This window comes from Peromyscus californicus, unplaced genomic scaffold (assembly GCF_007827085.1).
Source record: "Peromyscus californicus insignis strain IS unplaced genomic scaffold, ASM782708v3 Scaffold_6__1_contigs__length_162567912, whole genome shotgun sequence".
Taxonomy (NCBI): domain Eukaryota; kingdom Metazoa; phylum Chordata; class Mammalia; order Rodentia; family Cricetidae; genus Peromyscus; species Peromyscus californicus.
This window is the reverse complement of record NW_026294584.1, coordinates 3,702,652-3,719,838: the sequence shown is the minus strand read 5'-3', so window position 1 is coordinate 3,719,838 and position 17,187 is coordinate 3,702,652.

The following is a 17,187-nucleotide window of genomic DNA, read 5'->3' as shown; positions in this document are numbered from 1 at the left end:
CTCCTCAGTCATCTAGTCTTACATGTATGATTTCAGGGCTGACCATTTTGTATCAGATAACCAGCTGGTGCCCTCGTCCCTGGGGAAGACTGCTTCTGCTCCCAGAGTTCCTTAGTTTCCTGTAGTTCCTTGTTTAGAGGTGAAGCCTCGTGAGCTTCCCCCTTCCATGTTAGTATGTCTATTGGTGCCATCTTTGTTCAGGTCATATTTAGACAGCCATGTTAGTGAGACTTCATGGGTGTAGCTTCTCTGACATTCCTAGGAGACAATCTCATAGCAAACTTCCTTTTTCTGTGGCTATACCTGGTACTGTAAATTTAGCCAACCCCTGGTGGCTAATATAGTCATGGATCCTGGAGAAGAACCTATAACCACTACTTAACTAAACCAGCATAAATCCTAACTACATTCTAAATATGTATCCTTATACCTCACCCCTCACCAAAGAAACTTCTCTTTGCAAGAAATGGATACCATTCCAGAAAATCACAGCTGATCAAAATGCAGAGCTGTGAAGTCCGTCCCCAACTGATACACCTACAACCCAACTTCTCTAAGGCTCACGGATCACTATGGAGCAGATGGAAAGACTAAGAACCAGAGGAATAGGAAGTCAATGTGACTTTTGGTGGAGATTTTTGGAGTATTCAAAGTAGGAGCATCTATCTCCCCCATGATTTATACCTACCCACCCCAAGTACCCTTAAGCTGTCCACAGCTCAGTAGATGGGCAGATGGATGGGCCAGACACTAGCCCAAGTTCAGGTCACCTCCGAGAGAAGAGAGAGACTGTTCTGCAGGTTCCTGACCCATGGCCTGTCGGGGTCTTCCGACAACGTGACTCAGTCCATTCCCTCCTTCACCCCAAGGGCTTTGATAAGTTTGATTAGTACCATGAAATTCACATGTGTGGCCAGGGAAGGTCCCTGCAGCAGGACAGCAGTGACGAGAATGGGCAGAGACCCAGATGACAAAGTGCTCCACCCATAGGCTGCAGGAACTCCAGACACATCTCTGTGTTTATTTTCCTCATCTGGGCAAATGAGCAGGTTGAGCCAGATAATTGTCAGGGCCTTTATAGCCCTAATATCCCTGGATTTGCGCTTCATGAAGTGTGCATCAGATGCATTCAGTGCTAAGTTGTATCTTCTGATAATACTCCACTCTGCTCTTGTGTGCACAGCCCTTACAACTTGCCGCACATACAATCTGTTCATTTACTTACAAAACACAGTAGCAATATCTGCTCTAATACACTTGGATTCCTTTAGTTCCCTCTTAAAACTTCTCACATGACCAGATCCTGAAGGAAAAAAAAGTAAGGCCTCCTGCCTTTTGCTTTGGGGTTTAGCCCTCTTGCCTTGTCCAGCATATTCAGGTGTTTTGGGTCTAGGAGCTGTCTCAGATCTTACGACCTCTGCTCTGGGAACCAAGTAGACCTTTATCTGTGTGGGTCTAGAAGCCAACCCCTACTGACAGTACACTAGTAAGAGCCCAAATGACCTTTTAAAAGCCAAATTAAATGGTCGCTGTCACCACAATTCTACCTGATTTAAGGGATATTTTGGGATGTGACTAATGACAGCACAGTACTTCCCTAACTGTCTATACTCAAGTTCCAAGGATCTGTGCACCAGTTCGTGGTGGTGTATTCCCATGCACGCTGTCCTCTTGACAGGTTTAGTGCCCATCATTTTCATGCAGAAGGCACCCGAGGCCTAATGCTCCCATTTATTCTCCTTATTGCCTCTCTGGCACAAACTCAGCCACCTATTTTGCTAGAATGGCAATTGAGAAACAGAGTCAGCCCCTCTGACTGGCTCCACATTCCTTTCCCAGCCCTCAGCCATGTAGGGCACAGTAGTCAAGCAGATGCCCAGGTGCTTGAACATCTGAAGTCGAAGGCCAGGATGCCTGCTACCTATCCCACTGTCCCAGATGTTTTCTCTAGACCTGCCTGGCACCTCACTTCTTGGTCACATTTACAGAGTTCTCAACTACTGGCCACTGACATCTTTTGTAATTATCTACAAAACACTGGACCTCTGCACCCCAAACATCAGTATAACCGGAGCCACTGCAGGTACAGGGCCAAGAACAGCTCATTTAACTCTCAAGAGGCCTGATGTTCAGCTGATTGACTAATAAGTCCCAGTGAGTGATTTTCAATGGCCTAGAGTGGAGACATCATTTACTATAAACAAGGAGACCAATGCTGTGGAATATTCCTTCTGTACATTGCGAAAATGTGTTGCTCTCATTGTTAATAAAAAGCTGATTGGCTGATAGCTAGGCAGGATTTTCAGGGCAGAGAGAATGCTGGGAAGAAGAAGGGCGGAGTCTGAGGAGTCTCCAGCCAGACACAGAGGAAGCAGGAGATGAGCATGCCATACTGAGAAAATGTACTGCCATGTGGCAGAGAGTAGATAAGAAATATGGGTTAGTTTAAGTTGTAAGAGCTAGTTAGTAACAAGCCTAAGCTTTTTACTAACTAAAAGCCAATCATTTATAATTAATATTAAGTTTCTGTATGGATATTTGGGAGTGGGCTGGTGGGACAGAAAAGTCTGTCTACCAAGGCTCTGAGTTTTGTGGGAAGAAGGTAGGGCATGAGACAACTATCTGCATGTGCATGTGACAGAGGCAGGCAGTTCTGGAACCCGAGAGATCCAAAGCTTCCAGTTATGGTAGAGTGAGCAGCTTTCCCCAGCAGCCTGGAAGATTATTCCTAGAAGCCTGGCTTAGAGACCATTTCTTCTAATTCTCCTAAGTTATTTAACCACTTCCCTTAAGTGTTTCTGTACATGAAGTAATTATTATGAATTCCTTTATCTGTAACTAAGAAACCTGGCCAGCACCTACTGCCACTTGTCAGAAGAAAGTGGGGCCAGCATTAGAGGGCGGCAAAGGAGGTGGTGAAAAGTCGGGGTGGCATGAATGTTATAGGATCCTCTTTCTGATTGGACTGAATGCCTGCTCCATAGGAGGAAACATGTATCTGGACTATAAAGCTAAAGCCATGACTAGGAAGCTCATGGGTGCCGGGGTGAACTTACTACTATCATTTTGCTAAATGAACATAGTATAGAACTGAATTAAATTAGTATCTCTGTACCCATAGACTAGTGTAAGTCTCAGATCTCATCAGAGAAGCTTCTTTGTGCAGTGGATGGTGATTAATGCAGGAAACTGGTTCAAGTGCAGAAAATAAGTGTATGTGGAGTGCTCAGCCATAACTGAGACAACTGTATCACACCCTTCCCCACAAGGTTCAGGGAGTATCGCAGAAAGATTCTAAGAGCCAGAGGTTTGGGAAGTCGGGGATAAGACAATGTCTTCTGGTCATGGCCGGCCTGCCACACTCATGAACACCAGCTATGACTACCTGCACAAGACCATGCAAGAGGAAGCCAGGCAGCATTCCAGAGTGGGGGGGATCACCAGCACCCAGTCCCATTTAAGGAACTATTGACAGCTGGTCACTTCTGGGGGAGGGGGAATCAGTTTTCTTTAAGAATGGGCCCCCTGGCAGACAACCGTGCTCCAGCTGACGGCTGCACACCCGAGTCTGGGCATCACAGACTGACCTCAGTGCGTTATAAAACAACAACGACAACAACAACCCAGGAACAAGAGGAGAGGGGACAGGGCAGAGGAGATGGAGGATGAGTTTGAGAAGAGTTGGAGCTGGAAGGGTGTATACGATCAAAACACATTGTAAGCATATATAAGATCATCTAAACATTTAAAAATGTAGTAGTTTAAAAAATGAAAGCAGGGGAGGTAGCATCATCAGGGGAAATTGGACTGAAGCCTAAGAAACCAGCTGATTTGGTTCTACCAATAACAGGAAACAAAACTAAAATAATGACAAAATATTCTGAGGCCATGGGGGAAAATACCATTTAAAGTAATGTTCTCTGACACATGGAGTATACTAGCTGTATGAATATGAAGGACCTGTCCTTCTCAGTGTGACAGTTCATCAACCTCATTCACATACTTCTCAGACTGTGTGATCTTCAGTTTGGTACCCAGAAACTGTTTTTTCCTTTTTGTATTTCCACATCTTCACCTGCAAGTGTTGTGTGATCGGCACTTAGTGTCTGTGACTAGTGAGTGACAGAATCTACCGCACTGTCCTTCATAGACCAGTTAGTCAATGTTGTTACAAATGGAGGACTCTTGCGGCTACCTCCTCTATGCACCTAAGAGCCCCTCTGTCCTAGTTAGGGTTACTGTTGCTGCGATGAAACACTATGGCCAAAGCAACTTGGGAAGGGGTTCACTTGGCTTACACTTCCACACTGTAGCCCATCACTGAAGGAAGTTAGGACAGAAACTCACACAGGACAGGAGCCTGGAGGCAGAAGCCGATGCAGAGGCCTTGGAGGGTGCTGTTTACTGCCTTGTGGTTTGCTCACCTGCTTTCTTATAGAACCCAGGACCACCAGCCCAGGGATGGCACCACCACCATGGGCTGGGCCCTCCCTGTCAATCACTAAATAAGAAAATGACTTACTTACAGCCTGATCTTATGGAGGCATAAGTCTGAGGTTCTTTCCTTTCCCATGCCTCTAAGCTTGTGTCAAGCTGACATAAAACTACCCAGCACACCATCTTAACTCAGGGTTCTGTGCTCTCCCACAGACACACTTGGCTCACATTCTGTTTCAGAGGCTCCAGTCACAATTCCTTGCTGTTCCCCCTCCCACCCCTGCTCTCCTGTGAGTGAATGGATAACAGACCTGTTCCTGTCTAAGTGTTATTCACATGTATTTGAATTTCAAGACGGCAACAGCCATGTCATGCCTGGAGGGCGCTGTGCTACACCTGCCTCGGGAGACTGTTTCAAAGAAAAGAAATTCTAAGAATTGTCTAAATTTCACAACATGAAACCCTGACAGGAAAAGATTAGTTTCTTCCCTCTGACCACACTCCCTCATCCACAACCCTGCCTGGGTACACCCTTTGCTGACAGGCAGCCAGTGAGCTAAACCTTCAGAAATAAAACCGTTTCAGCAGATTTGGTTCAGACAAATTTAACTCTTGGACATCAAGCAAGATCAGGGTTCTCCAGCATTTTCCTTGGGATATGACTATGTAAAGTTTCTGGTTCCTGGCAATTTCCTGATTGGCTCAGTCCCTTTTCTGTGGGCTAAATTTTTTCAGGGCCACTGGAAGGAAGAGAACTGGGGGCTATGGATGGTTGAGCATAAAGCACTGCTAAAAGTTGCCTGCCTCGAGTCATCTGTGTGGCATCACAGCGAGAAAGCTTTTCAAGGGCATCGAGAACTGATGGAGTGCGCACATGCGGCACAAAGTACCAGAATTTGGAGCTTTAGTAGTGTCTTGTGCCTGACCTTACCTGACCTACTCGAGCTAATAGAGCCCTTCAAATGTCACTCCATCAGCCCTCCCCTGATGCCTACTGCCTTTAATCATACAGGAGTACTAGGAGACTTGATGATCAAAGTCATGACCAAGGTGAGGGAGCTGAAGCAGCAGAGAATTATGGCCTCTAAAATGACTTGAGACTTTAAACCTGGCTATTTAAACAACTGCTCAAACTTTTAAAGATCAAGCAATTCAAAGAAAAAGAAAGGGATGTGATTTTCCCCATTAGCCAGGGGAGCCCAGGAAACGGTAGCCTCCTGACCCATAAGCATGTCAAATGAGCCAGGCCTGACATGTTTGGTGGGGGCTCCCCATCAGAATGACAGAGGTAGGCTTGTTTTAAGCATCACACAAAGGCATCTCAAACATGAGTAAGTCCACCTTCCTCCTTTTATGGCACAGTTGGAGATATCATCAACCCTTGGTTCATGCTTCTTTCTGCATCATCTCTTCCATAGATGACCTATATTAAAGGGCAACCAGGCATATGTCAGCAACCTGTGCTCAAGGAATCCCTAGAACCTCAGACTTGCCAGGGGGCAGGTTACCATGATGAGAGTCACTAGAGGGGACAGAGGGGCAGGGAGGGTGGGTGAACTTAACAGCAAACCCTCCCATTGTTCATAAGCCAGGTCTACCTTCAGGAGCAGAACACACTTATATTCAAGGACAGAAAAGAAACCAGGGTTCTCTGCCCAGAGCTTCACAACAACAACAACAACTCTAGGGTCTCCACTGTGTTGTGGCTCTAACTCATCTCATCCTACTCCATTAGTCAGTCAGTCTCTGTCTCTCTGTCTGTCTCTCTCTCTCCCTCTTTTATAGTTGCTGATATTTTTACTCTTTGACTCTTTGGGGGGCTGCCACCCAGCTCCCAAATAAATACACGGAGGCTTATTATTACTTATGAATGCCTGGCCTTAGCTTGGCTTATTTCTAGCCAGCTTTTCTTAACTTAAATTATCCCATATACCTTTTGCCTCTGGGTTTTTATCTTTATCCTATATCCCATTCTTTACTTCTTACTCTGTGGTTTGCTGTGTAGCTAGGTAGATGGCCCCTGGAGTCCTCCTCCTCTTGCTCCTAGATCTCTTCTCCCAGGTTTCTCCTCTTATTTATTCTTTCTACCTGCCAGCCCCACCTATCCTTTATCCTGCCTTGCTATTGGCCATTCAGGTCTATATTAGATGAATCAAATGTTTCAGACAGGCAAAGTAGCACATCTTCACAGAGTTAAACAAATGTGACATAAAAGACTGCTGTTGTAGAATAGTATTTTAAAGTGTGTTACTTTTGTTTATGTTGCACTTGTTTAACTCTGTGAACCTGTGTTACTTTGCCTGTCTAAAACACCTGACTGATCTAATAAAAAGCTGAATGGCCAATAGCAAGGCAGAAGAAAGGATAGGCAGGGCTGGCAGGCAGAGAGAATATATAGAGGGAGAAATCTGGGAGGAAAGAGAAAGAAGTAGCCAGAGAAGGGGGAGGACTCCAGGGGCCAGCCACCCAGCTACACAGCAAGCCACCGAGTAAGAGTAGGATTTACAGAAATAAGAGAATGGGAAAAGCCCAGAGGCAAAAGATAGAAGGAGCTGCTGAACTACCTTCAGGCACAAAAGACTACCACTACTAACAGCCCTCTCCGTTCCTCGCACAGAGAAATGAGAGTTCATAACAAATGAGCAAACATCGAAAAGCTGGACCTTCACATTCCATCTTCTTAGCCTGGATGACTATAAAGCTCCTTAGTGAGAGACAGCTCTTTGGAGGTAATGAGATGGCTTTGCAGGTAAAGGGACTTGCATACAAGCCTGATGACCCACACGGTGACAGAGCGAACCAGCTCCTTAGAGTTGTCCTCTGACCTCCATATGCTTGTCAGGGCACCCTCACACCTACACTGAGCACACAGGTAAAAGACTGTTAGAAAGAAATACCTCTTTGTTTCATTGAGACAAGGTCTTGCTATGCAGCCCAGAATGACCTCAAATTCTTCATCCTCCTGCCTAAGCCTCCAGAGTACTTGAATCCCTGGCTAGAGATACATCTTCATAATGACAACAGTAGCCTAGGTGCAGATTGGCCGTGATGCTGACAGACTAGAGGAGGGCATCAAAAATGTGAAGAACGTTGGTGCTCCACTCTGAACACAACTAACTTCATTACTTCTCTTCTTTCTCCCTTTCTTTTCAATGATGAAGTAAGCCCCAGTCCAGCAAGTGGCAAAGTTCTGTTTTTAAAATGCTCTTCGAGTTTATTAATTCACTTTCTTATACATAATTCAAAAGAGGATTTTATTTCAGTGCTTTATTGTGCCTCCTAGTTATTATTCCTTCCAGAAATAGCCCTTTGTATATATTAGGTCTCAAGCTCCATTAAAGGGTTGTGTGTGTGTGTGTGTGTGTGTGTGTGTGTGTGTGTGTGTGTGTGTAACCTCATTTTCTTCAGACTGCTATGTGAGAATTAGTCTGAGTGATTACCCTGTAGTATGTTCAATTTATAAGATAAGGTGGACTCTAGTGAGAAGTCAGGGGTGGAATGAGGGATGAAATATAAATCCCAGAAAGCAGGCTTGTCTTGGAAAAGATCTTGCTTCAGCCCCAGGTCCTGGTAGCAGAGGAAGTGGCTGATTCTGAACCTATGGACATGGACATCAGGATCTACAGTCCCAGTGCCCCCCAAAAATCTAATGTTTTGAAAAGAAAGAAACCCATTTTACCCCAGCCATGTGATGTGGGACATTGTTGGTGCTAGGGCCTGATGGGAATCTCACTTATTTTCAGATTAAGTTCCAACGCTCCTGATAGGCAGGCCACCAAGAGAGTTGGCCCCACTTTTCTCAGAACTTCCTGGTTACCTCCTACCAAGTTTGGATTAATAATTAATAGTTGTGTGGCCAGGAGTTTCCTGCGCTTCTGTGGATGTAACACAGAGATAAGATTTGTCTTGTAAGAAGCATCTAATTGCATCAGTAATGATTCACGGGCAGATGGGAAGCAGAGTGAGCAAGGAAGGTGGGTCTGACTAGGAGAACGTGGGCTGCCAATCAGAGAGCATGGCTCCTCTTGGAGTGCCTTCTGGACCATTAGACCCAACAAGGCCAGTCTGGGCCTCCTCCCATTCCACCTGACCCAACAGCACTGACAGCCCAAACAACTCCGGCCCCACTCTGCAAAGCCTAGGGCTTTAGGCTTACATCCTGTGCCAGTCTGAAGCCCGAAACCCTTGGCACCATGACACATTTACAGTCTACACTTCCTCCACAGGCTACCCTTGTAAGCTTAGCTGTGACCTCTGGCTAGGCCACTGCCACCGTCTCCTAGAATGAAGGCAGCAGACTTCCTAAGATCAAGCTACCCCATGATGCTGACAAAAGGAGTCAAGTCAGGCTCTTCTCAGAGGGAAGCTGCAGCCTCAGGCTCCTACTTGCATGGTCACTGGCTAGGAATCCATCTGACCATGACTATATTAAAACATAATGGCCTTCCTATCCTGAAAATAGAAACCCAGCTATTCCCCTGGCAGTTTCTGTCTACCATGCTCTTTACCACAGGTTTCCCTTGGCTTCTACTGGGAAAACTTTTTTGCTAAAACAACTCTGCCTGTTATACTCCTGAAGAATATTCCATAACTGCCTGGGGTGAGCACGTAAGTACTACTTTAAATGCAGAGCCCTTCTGTGATGAGCTCTAATAGAACATAAGATAAATCCTATGTCATCCCTCAGATTCATCAAGAACAAGAGCTCAAACGGGAAGGGGTAGAACAAAGTGGTACCTGATCTTCCCATGGCTGTAAGACCAGGAGGGTCCACTTGCTAAGGCTCTGCTTGACCTGCTGAATGGGTGAGACTAGCTTCACTTCATTACTGCTAAAAATGAAAATGCGGTAAGATGAGGGTGTTCAGCAATGAACGGCTGCATTTGTGTTGCCTAAAGTGGAGTCTATCTCAACTGTGAGCTCAACTAACAGCTCTAAATATGCATGGGAAGGCGGAGCATGAGGACATTAAAGTGGACTGATCCGATGGAGAACATGCCATCCTCCACCAGTTACCACACTCCATCTCAAACACGCCATCTCTCAGTCAACAGCAATGCTCTTTCTCAGGAGAACATTCAACAATAATAATAACATTCAACAACAATAATAATAATGAAATTATTCAACAGTAATTTATAATAACAGCATCTCAGATGCAATCAAAGACCAAGTTGTAAGCTACTTGTTCATATGAAGTTGGATGATTTCTGACTAGAGGGTGGAATAAGCTGCATCCATTTCCTCATTTTAATTTTGCATAAGACTGAGAGGCAGAACACGTGGCTGGCATGCTGGAGATCTTGAGTTCAATCTCTGCATGTGGAACATAGGAAGATTATCCATGTTTATGATAAAATTAAAAAATCATGAGGACTTCGTTTTCTTTTGGGTCGCTCGCTCCATGGCAGCCCACTGTACATTGAGTTTCTGATAACCTCGGGTGTACCTAGGCTTCTGTTTTCTCAAGCATGTGCTTTAGTACAGAAACAGGAAGTGACTATCTTCCTCAAATGTGGTTTTACTGATCAAAGAAAAATGTAGCAGCCAAGCCCATAAGAGAGAAACCATGCTATAGAATTGGTAGGTTCCATAGGGTTCCCCTTCCTCCTCCAGAAAAAGCACCCCAGAACATTTGAATGTCAAAACTCATGATGCTGATGCATCATGCATCATTTTGTTAGCACTTCCTGTGACTAAGTGCATTTAAGTTTCCCAAGGTGATGGAGTCATTAAGAGATGATGGTGCCAGCTGGCTTTAGCTGGCATGCTATACTTTCAAGACAATGTTCTGGGATGACCAATAGTTAACAGCCCAATGAGGACCTAACAAACAGGATTTGAGTCTGCTACAAATATCTATGAAGTATTAAACTTACTTTGTACAGGTCACTTAATGATGAGGACCTATTCTGACACCACATCATCAGACTATGTTGTCATTGTCAGACATCATAACTATGGGCTTACATGAATTACGGCAGCTGGGAGAGCTGGACATGGTGGCGTATGTCTGTAATCCTAGCACTTAGAAGGCTTGGGTGGTAGGCTGAGGGGTTTGAGACCAGCCTGAGCTACACAGTGAGATCCTATCTCAAAAGCAAAAAGTGAACTATGGTTTGAAATACAAAATAAAATCTTATGAAGCCACACTGGCCATATTCACAGGTGGCTCATCACAGATAAAATGCCATTATGTGACAGCTGATTACGTGACTTAGGCCATAACTATAATAACTGTCATTCATTAAGCAATCTCTACTGCTAAACTTCTATCTACCCACATTTACTATCTTGGTAAGTCTTCTAATAAGATCCCCCACTTTAATGCTATGAGAAAATGAAACCTTGGGGCAGAAAAGTGGCTTCTGTTAAGAGTTCAAGGGTCTGGGGCCAGCATGGGTGAGCAGAACTTTTAGCAAGTTTCTGCTCATGACTGTTCTAGAATAAGAAGGCTCTGAGTCACAAACAGCAGTTCCCAGGGCCTGAGGCAGAGAAGACAACTTCTGCTGACAGCCCTGTTCTCACAAGAACCCACCCACAGGGTCTTCCTCTTAGTGGACCCCAAGCCAAATCTGGCATCTGAGCCTGCAGCTGCCAGGGAGTGAGTTCTGTTGGCCTTGGTGAGCACAGCCTAGGCAGGGGCTTGGTGATAAAGAGTTGGCTTCCAAGTCAGGGGTATGAACAATGAGTTCATGGCTCTCTCTCTCTCCACTCTCACTCAGGATATGCCTCTCCCTCACTCCCAGAAGTTGGGTGAGAGACTTCATTTGGATTCATTCTAAACCCTTGGAAATCAAAGACCTAAACTTAAAGTTCTGTAATGGCCCTGGGCTCCTCTTCAGAGCCTCAGAGCATTCATGCACAAATCACCCTACAGGAACCTTTTCTGCCCAGTCAGGACAGAACCGATTCAAGCCAAGGCCTTCCCTGCAGGTCAGCCAGTCCTATTCAGTCGGTATAACTTTTCTGAGCACATTTGATACATGCCAAGAACTTTTACAAGTCAGTGTTGACGTAACATTTAAAAATTCTTATTCTGATTTATTAATTGACAGAGAGCTTCCCTGTGTAAACCAGGCTGGCCTCAGAATTGTGGTGGTCTTGCCTTTACCATCTGAGAGCTAAGGTTACAGCTGACATAATGTTCACATTAAAAATTATTTTCATGGTGAAAGGAGGGCGTGCTTAGTGCAGAGGACCGGAGCAGTGGAGTGGAGAACAAAGGCGGGTAAACACGCTCTGGGCTCGGGAGTCAACTGCCAACTTTCTGTTGTCTTTCTCCCCTGCAGCCTACCCACTCATTGGCACATGATGAATGAAAACTACAGTCTCTCCTTGCTGAACTATGACCTCCCTCTGGATCTCTAGGAGGTGCAGAGCCTCACAATTTAATTCTAAATGCAAATCCCTTGGCTTGAATATTCCAGAGCATAATAGCTACTTGGCATGTTGCTTTTCGCTCTGTTAATACTGATTTAAACCCAACATCCAGGTGACACGCTGCTTTCTGAAATGAGGACTGAAATGACAATGAAGATTACTTTTCTGCATCAACAGATTCAGACTCTGCATTTGTAGTCTGTACTTTCGGAAGAGACCCTCAAATGAATTAGTGGAGCGAGCTTTTTAGAAGGTTGCTACTTCTGAAAGAGCAGGACGTGCCTTGCATGCTCAATATTTCCAGCTCAGTGAATAAATCCTTCACCTATTCTTCACTTCACTCTGTACTCCCAAGGAGGCTGGATATGATTACTCAACTAAAGATTAAATCCAACGAAGATTTCACATCAAGAGATCCCCTTCGCTTTTCTAGCGATTTGTAGTTTTGTTTTGTTTTGTTTTGTTTTATATCAACTCTGATTCCACATCTCTGTTTTACCTCAGGGTTACAGAGAAGTCAGGCAGGAAAGATTTAGAATTGAAGAGAGGCATGGCTGGAAACGCTGGAGGGAGCGCCATCGGTTCAGCTGGCTCTGCTCTGTCTGTTCCTGCCATAACCAAAGCTGGTGAGAGACTGAGGGAAAATGAGACTCTGAACAGCGCTGTAGTAGCCTGGGGGTTGTGCCTTCAAAATCTCAAATGTGTCACAGGCAGAGTTTGCTTGTGTTATGACTTCTACAGGGTACAGGGCACAGTCCTCAGGGTGCCACCCTTTTGTCCTTCAGTGTGCCTTGTTCCTCTCCCTCCAGTTCTGATGGGACAGTACGTGCCAGTGCGAAGGGCCGGCACGTGATGTTCTCTGGCCACCCTTGGCATTTTCTGACCATGGAGAATAAACAGAGGAACTAAGTAAAACCAATAGGAGTCTTTTAAAAAAATTTTATTTTGAGTCAGAAACTTATATTGCTCAGCCTTAGACATTGGTTTAAGCCCAGACTGTCCTCAAACTTGTAGTAATTCCCCTGCTTCAGCCTCACTTACAGGCACAAGCTACCATGCCTGGCTCCAGTGAGAGTCTTGAAGGGATTGGAGCCGAGAGGGCCAGGAGAATTCCTATTCCACGTGGCTCTGAGCTTATGAGCTCAAATGGCCACATGAATTTGGGGTCTGTTTTATTTGTGGGGAAGGGGACATGTTTCCCATGTGAACGGAAAACACTTGGCTGAGAACAAAGCAGAGCTCCTGACTGGAGCAGACAGAAGGCGGAAATTAAAGAGAAGGAAAACAGAGGCCACACTCTGCATCCAATTACAGCAGAGCCAGTGCTAGCCTGGACTGGCTTTCCAGCAAGTGAGTCAACGAGCATGCTCCATGCTCAGGTAATGAGACACAGGTTCCTTTTACTTAGAAGCAAAGACCTGGAAAGCTTTGTGATGCCCATTTTATAAAGGTGGGGAAACTAAATCCCAGAGGGGTGCTGGCCCAGATTAAATATTGATGCAAGAGGAAGTCCAGGTTCTTCAAACACTGTGTCACTAAAACAACCAGGATAATGAAAATAACCACAGAAAACAAGGCTAGAGATCTCTTTGCTGAGCTGCCCAGACCTGTAGCCTTGTAGAGCAGCTTTCACGTCCTATACACGGCCAGCCTTGCACAGAGCTTCAGGTCTCCAGACTCCCGAATTATCTCCTGCTCAGTCTCACCGTGCCTAAATTTTTCATTTTGGTTACTTTTTTCTTAAATAAAACACTTTTAGTATTACCTCAAAGATCCCAAAAGTAAGGAGTTATAACTATACCTCATTAATATCTAATTAATATAATATTTATATGTTAAATGATATATAACATACATAATTATATAACATGTTCTATGTTGTGTGATGTATGTGATATGTTAAATATCATATATATGATATATAATGGTGTAATTATAATATTCTAATTAATATAATTATATGTAAAATTGTAAACTAATAACTATAACTATGTCTCATTAATATCATATCTCAAGAGGCAATGGCTGCTTAGCTTTTGCTGTATCTGTATGTCTTCCTCCTCTCTGGCTATGTGTCTTACTTTTGATATTTGTGGGTGTTTTCAACACCAAGGTTACCCAACCTTTCAGTTCAAGTAGCCAAACAGGAGATCAGTTGTTCTCAGAGTCTTGGTCTCCAGACACTTTTCCACTTAAAAAAATAATGTATGTAGGGGGCAGTACACATGAAGGCCAGACAGGGGGATGTTGGGTATCTTCCTTAATCACTTCTCTAGTTCTTGAGACACAGTCGCTCACTGATTGGCTAGTTGGTTGGCCAGAAAGCTCCATCAATCCATCTGTCTTTGCTACTTAGGCTGAAATTACAAGTGTGGGGTAGCTCATCTGTTTACGTGGGTGCCAGGGACCCGAACACGGGTGGGTCCTCATGCTTATGTGGCTAGTAATTTGAGAACTGAGCCATCCCCCCAGCTCACAAAAATTGACAAGGAACCCAAAGAGCTTGTAAAAGCTATTTTTAATCAATATTTACTATATTTAAAATTAATATGAGAAAATATTTAAAGATTTAGTTATACTGATAAGAGAAACCAGCAACATGTTTATATAAACATTTTAATGAAAACTAGTGTCTTAGTCAGGGTTTCTATTGCTGTGAAGAGACACCATGACCTCAGCAACTCTTATAAAGGAATACATTTAGCTGTGGTGGCTAATTTACAGTTCAGAGGTTTAGTCCATTATCATCATGTTGGGGAGCATGGTGATGTGCAGGCAGACATGGTGCTGGCTACATCTTGATCAGAAGGCAACAGGAAGTGGACTCATACAATGGGCAGTATCTTGAGCATTGGAAACCTCAAAGCTCACCCCCACAGGGACACACTTTCTCCAACAAGGCCACACCTACTCCAAAAAAGCAACACCTCCCTGTGAACTTATGGGAGCCAATTACATTCAAACTAACACAACTATGTTTTCCAGAACCGAAAAGAAAAGAAATGTAAAATGGCTTGAGTGGAATTTTAAACTTTTGCAACATTGTAAATATGTTGCTCAGTAGAAGCTGGTAGGGATTTCTGCTTCTGAGTAATGAACACTTCATATGTGTTGTTAACATAGGCACAGTTACATCAAGGGAGCCTACAGTCTTGGGCTGAGAGGGATGTCAAAGCCTTCCTCGGAACTGAGTGTGAGTGTTGACAGTGTGTGCATTCTCCCTCTGGATATTTACTGCCTGCAGACTGCTCCCTTACAGAGATGGCTCCTGCTGAAATTAACTACATCTGCCTCCTTGATCCAGCTGTATATCATCAACCCTGCTCCTTGTTTATCTGCATGTAATAACCCAGCCTCTCTGTTAACTCAGTATGATAAGCACTGTGAGCGTCTAGGCTGCTCTGGTTGTTCTCCAGCTGATTCCAGCTTTCCGTGTGCCTGTCTGTCATTTCTTCATTCCCTCACAACTCTAGTCAGGTCCAAGTCCCTGAAGCCATGCAAAGGACGCAGCAGGTGTCAGTGGGTGTTTTTAAAGTTTCTGGGTCATTCTTATAAACAGGCTTAGAGTCCATCCATCATGAACAGGTCAGAGTCTACAAAAACAGATCTTGGTTCCTGTTATCCACCCTCCAGTGAGCATCTCTGTTAAATACCCACACTGTATGTTTCAGTGCATACAGACCTGGGCTGACACAAACAGCAGTTTATGACCTAGTTCCATTAATGCTCGATACGATTAGAGAGAGCATGGACATGGGTTTAAATTACAAGCAGACCTAGAGTTTTGCGAGATGTTTAAAGATGATAAAGTAAGTTAGAAACAAAGGGTCAAATGAAACAATCTACAAATCGTCAAGTGCAAAAGTGTTGTCATTGTCTGGGATGGCGGCCTCCAGTTTTCTTCCTGCTAGGAACTGGAGCACCAAGGGAAGGTTGAGGGGTGAGCAGTCCAGGATCCCATCAGCCAGCCTGGGGGGTCACTGCTCAGAAGGAGGCAAGCTTGCAAGCAATCGAGAGACAGTCACATTCACAGCATACAGAGCAATATCCACAGCAAACTCTAGTGGTTGTAGTTGTGTGACTGTCTCTGGGTCCCCCATCGCATCCCTCCAGTCTCTGCCTACCTGTGCTGTTTTGCTACTCCAGCTCTATAGTAAAACTTGAAGTCAGGTATCAGGAAAGCCCAGCACTGTTCTTTTTGCTCATGATTGTTTTGGCTACTTGGACTCTTCTTTGCTTCCACTTGAGTTTTAGGATTTTTAAAAATTTCCATGAAAAATGTGGGATTCAGATGGAGATTGTACATAATCCACAAGTCATGTTTGTTACTGGAGCCATTTAGCAGGCTATTCTTTCCATGAGCCTGGAAGGGCTTTGGGGCTTCTGCTCTCTTCAGTTCTTTCTTCAGTGTTGTGAAGTTGTTACGCACATTCTTAGGCACTTGTGAAGCTGCTGTGAACAGGACAAAGCAGATCTCTAGCACTAATCCAATAGTAGAACATGAACTGCAGGTGCACTCACAGCTGGTGCTTGCTACAAAAAGCCAATGGAGTACACAACAAGGTTAGTATTGTGTATACTAAGATATTGGCTACTAGGGCTAGGAATGCCAAGAAATATGCAGTCTACCAGACTCCCAAATTGATGCTTGCCTGTGGTGATGTCTTCAGGGGTTTATATTTCTCTTTTCAGCCAAGCTCCCCCAAAGGCAATATGACACTCAGAGGGGAGATAGTGAGTCATAAAATAGAACCAAACAACCAGCTCTTTGAAACTATGGTTGGAAAGACCCATTCCGTTGAGTCTTTTCCAGTAGCAGAAATCCCAAATTCTTCCGCCATTCAATTCTGTGTACGGTTCTATCTTGGCCTCCAAGTTAAAGGAAAGAAGGGACTTCATTTTAACTTCTATTATCTCTAGCACCTAGCTCAGTGGCTAACATATTAGAAAAGTATCCACAGAATGTATGAAAAGCTGTAAAACCGTACATTCCAACTGGCTTGATCTCTCATCTGCCTGAGCTCTTCTCAGGTTAAATTCCTTCACTTAGTCTAGGCAACAAGGGTATGCAGACTGTAAGGATAAGTGGATACATCTGGTATAGGATACAGGTCAAGGCTACAGCAACCTAAGATGAGCTCTAAGGCAGCACAGCCTTCCGGCAACCTCCCATCCACCCTGGCTGCTCTGACAGACAACCTCCCGTCCACCCTGGCTGCTCTGACAACCTCCCGTCCACCCTGGCTGCTCTGACAACCTCCCATCCACCCTGGCTGCTCTGACAACCTCCCATCCACCCTGGCTGCTCTGACAACCTCCCATCCACCCTGGCTGCTCTGACAACCTCCCATCCACCCTGGCTGCTCT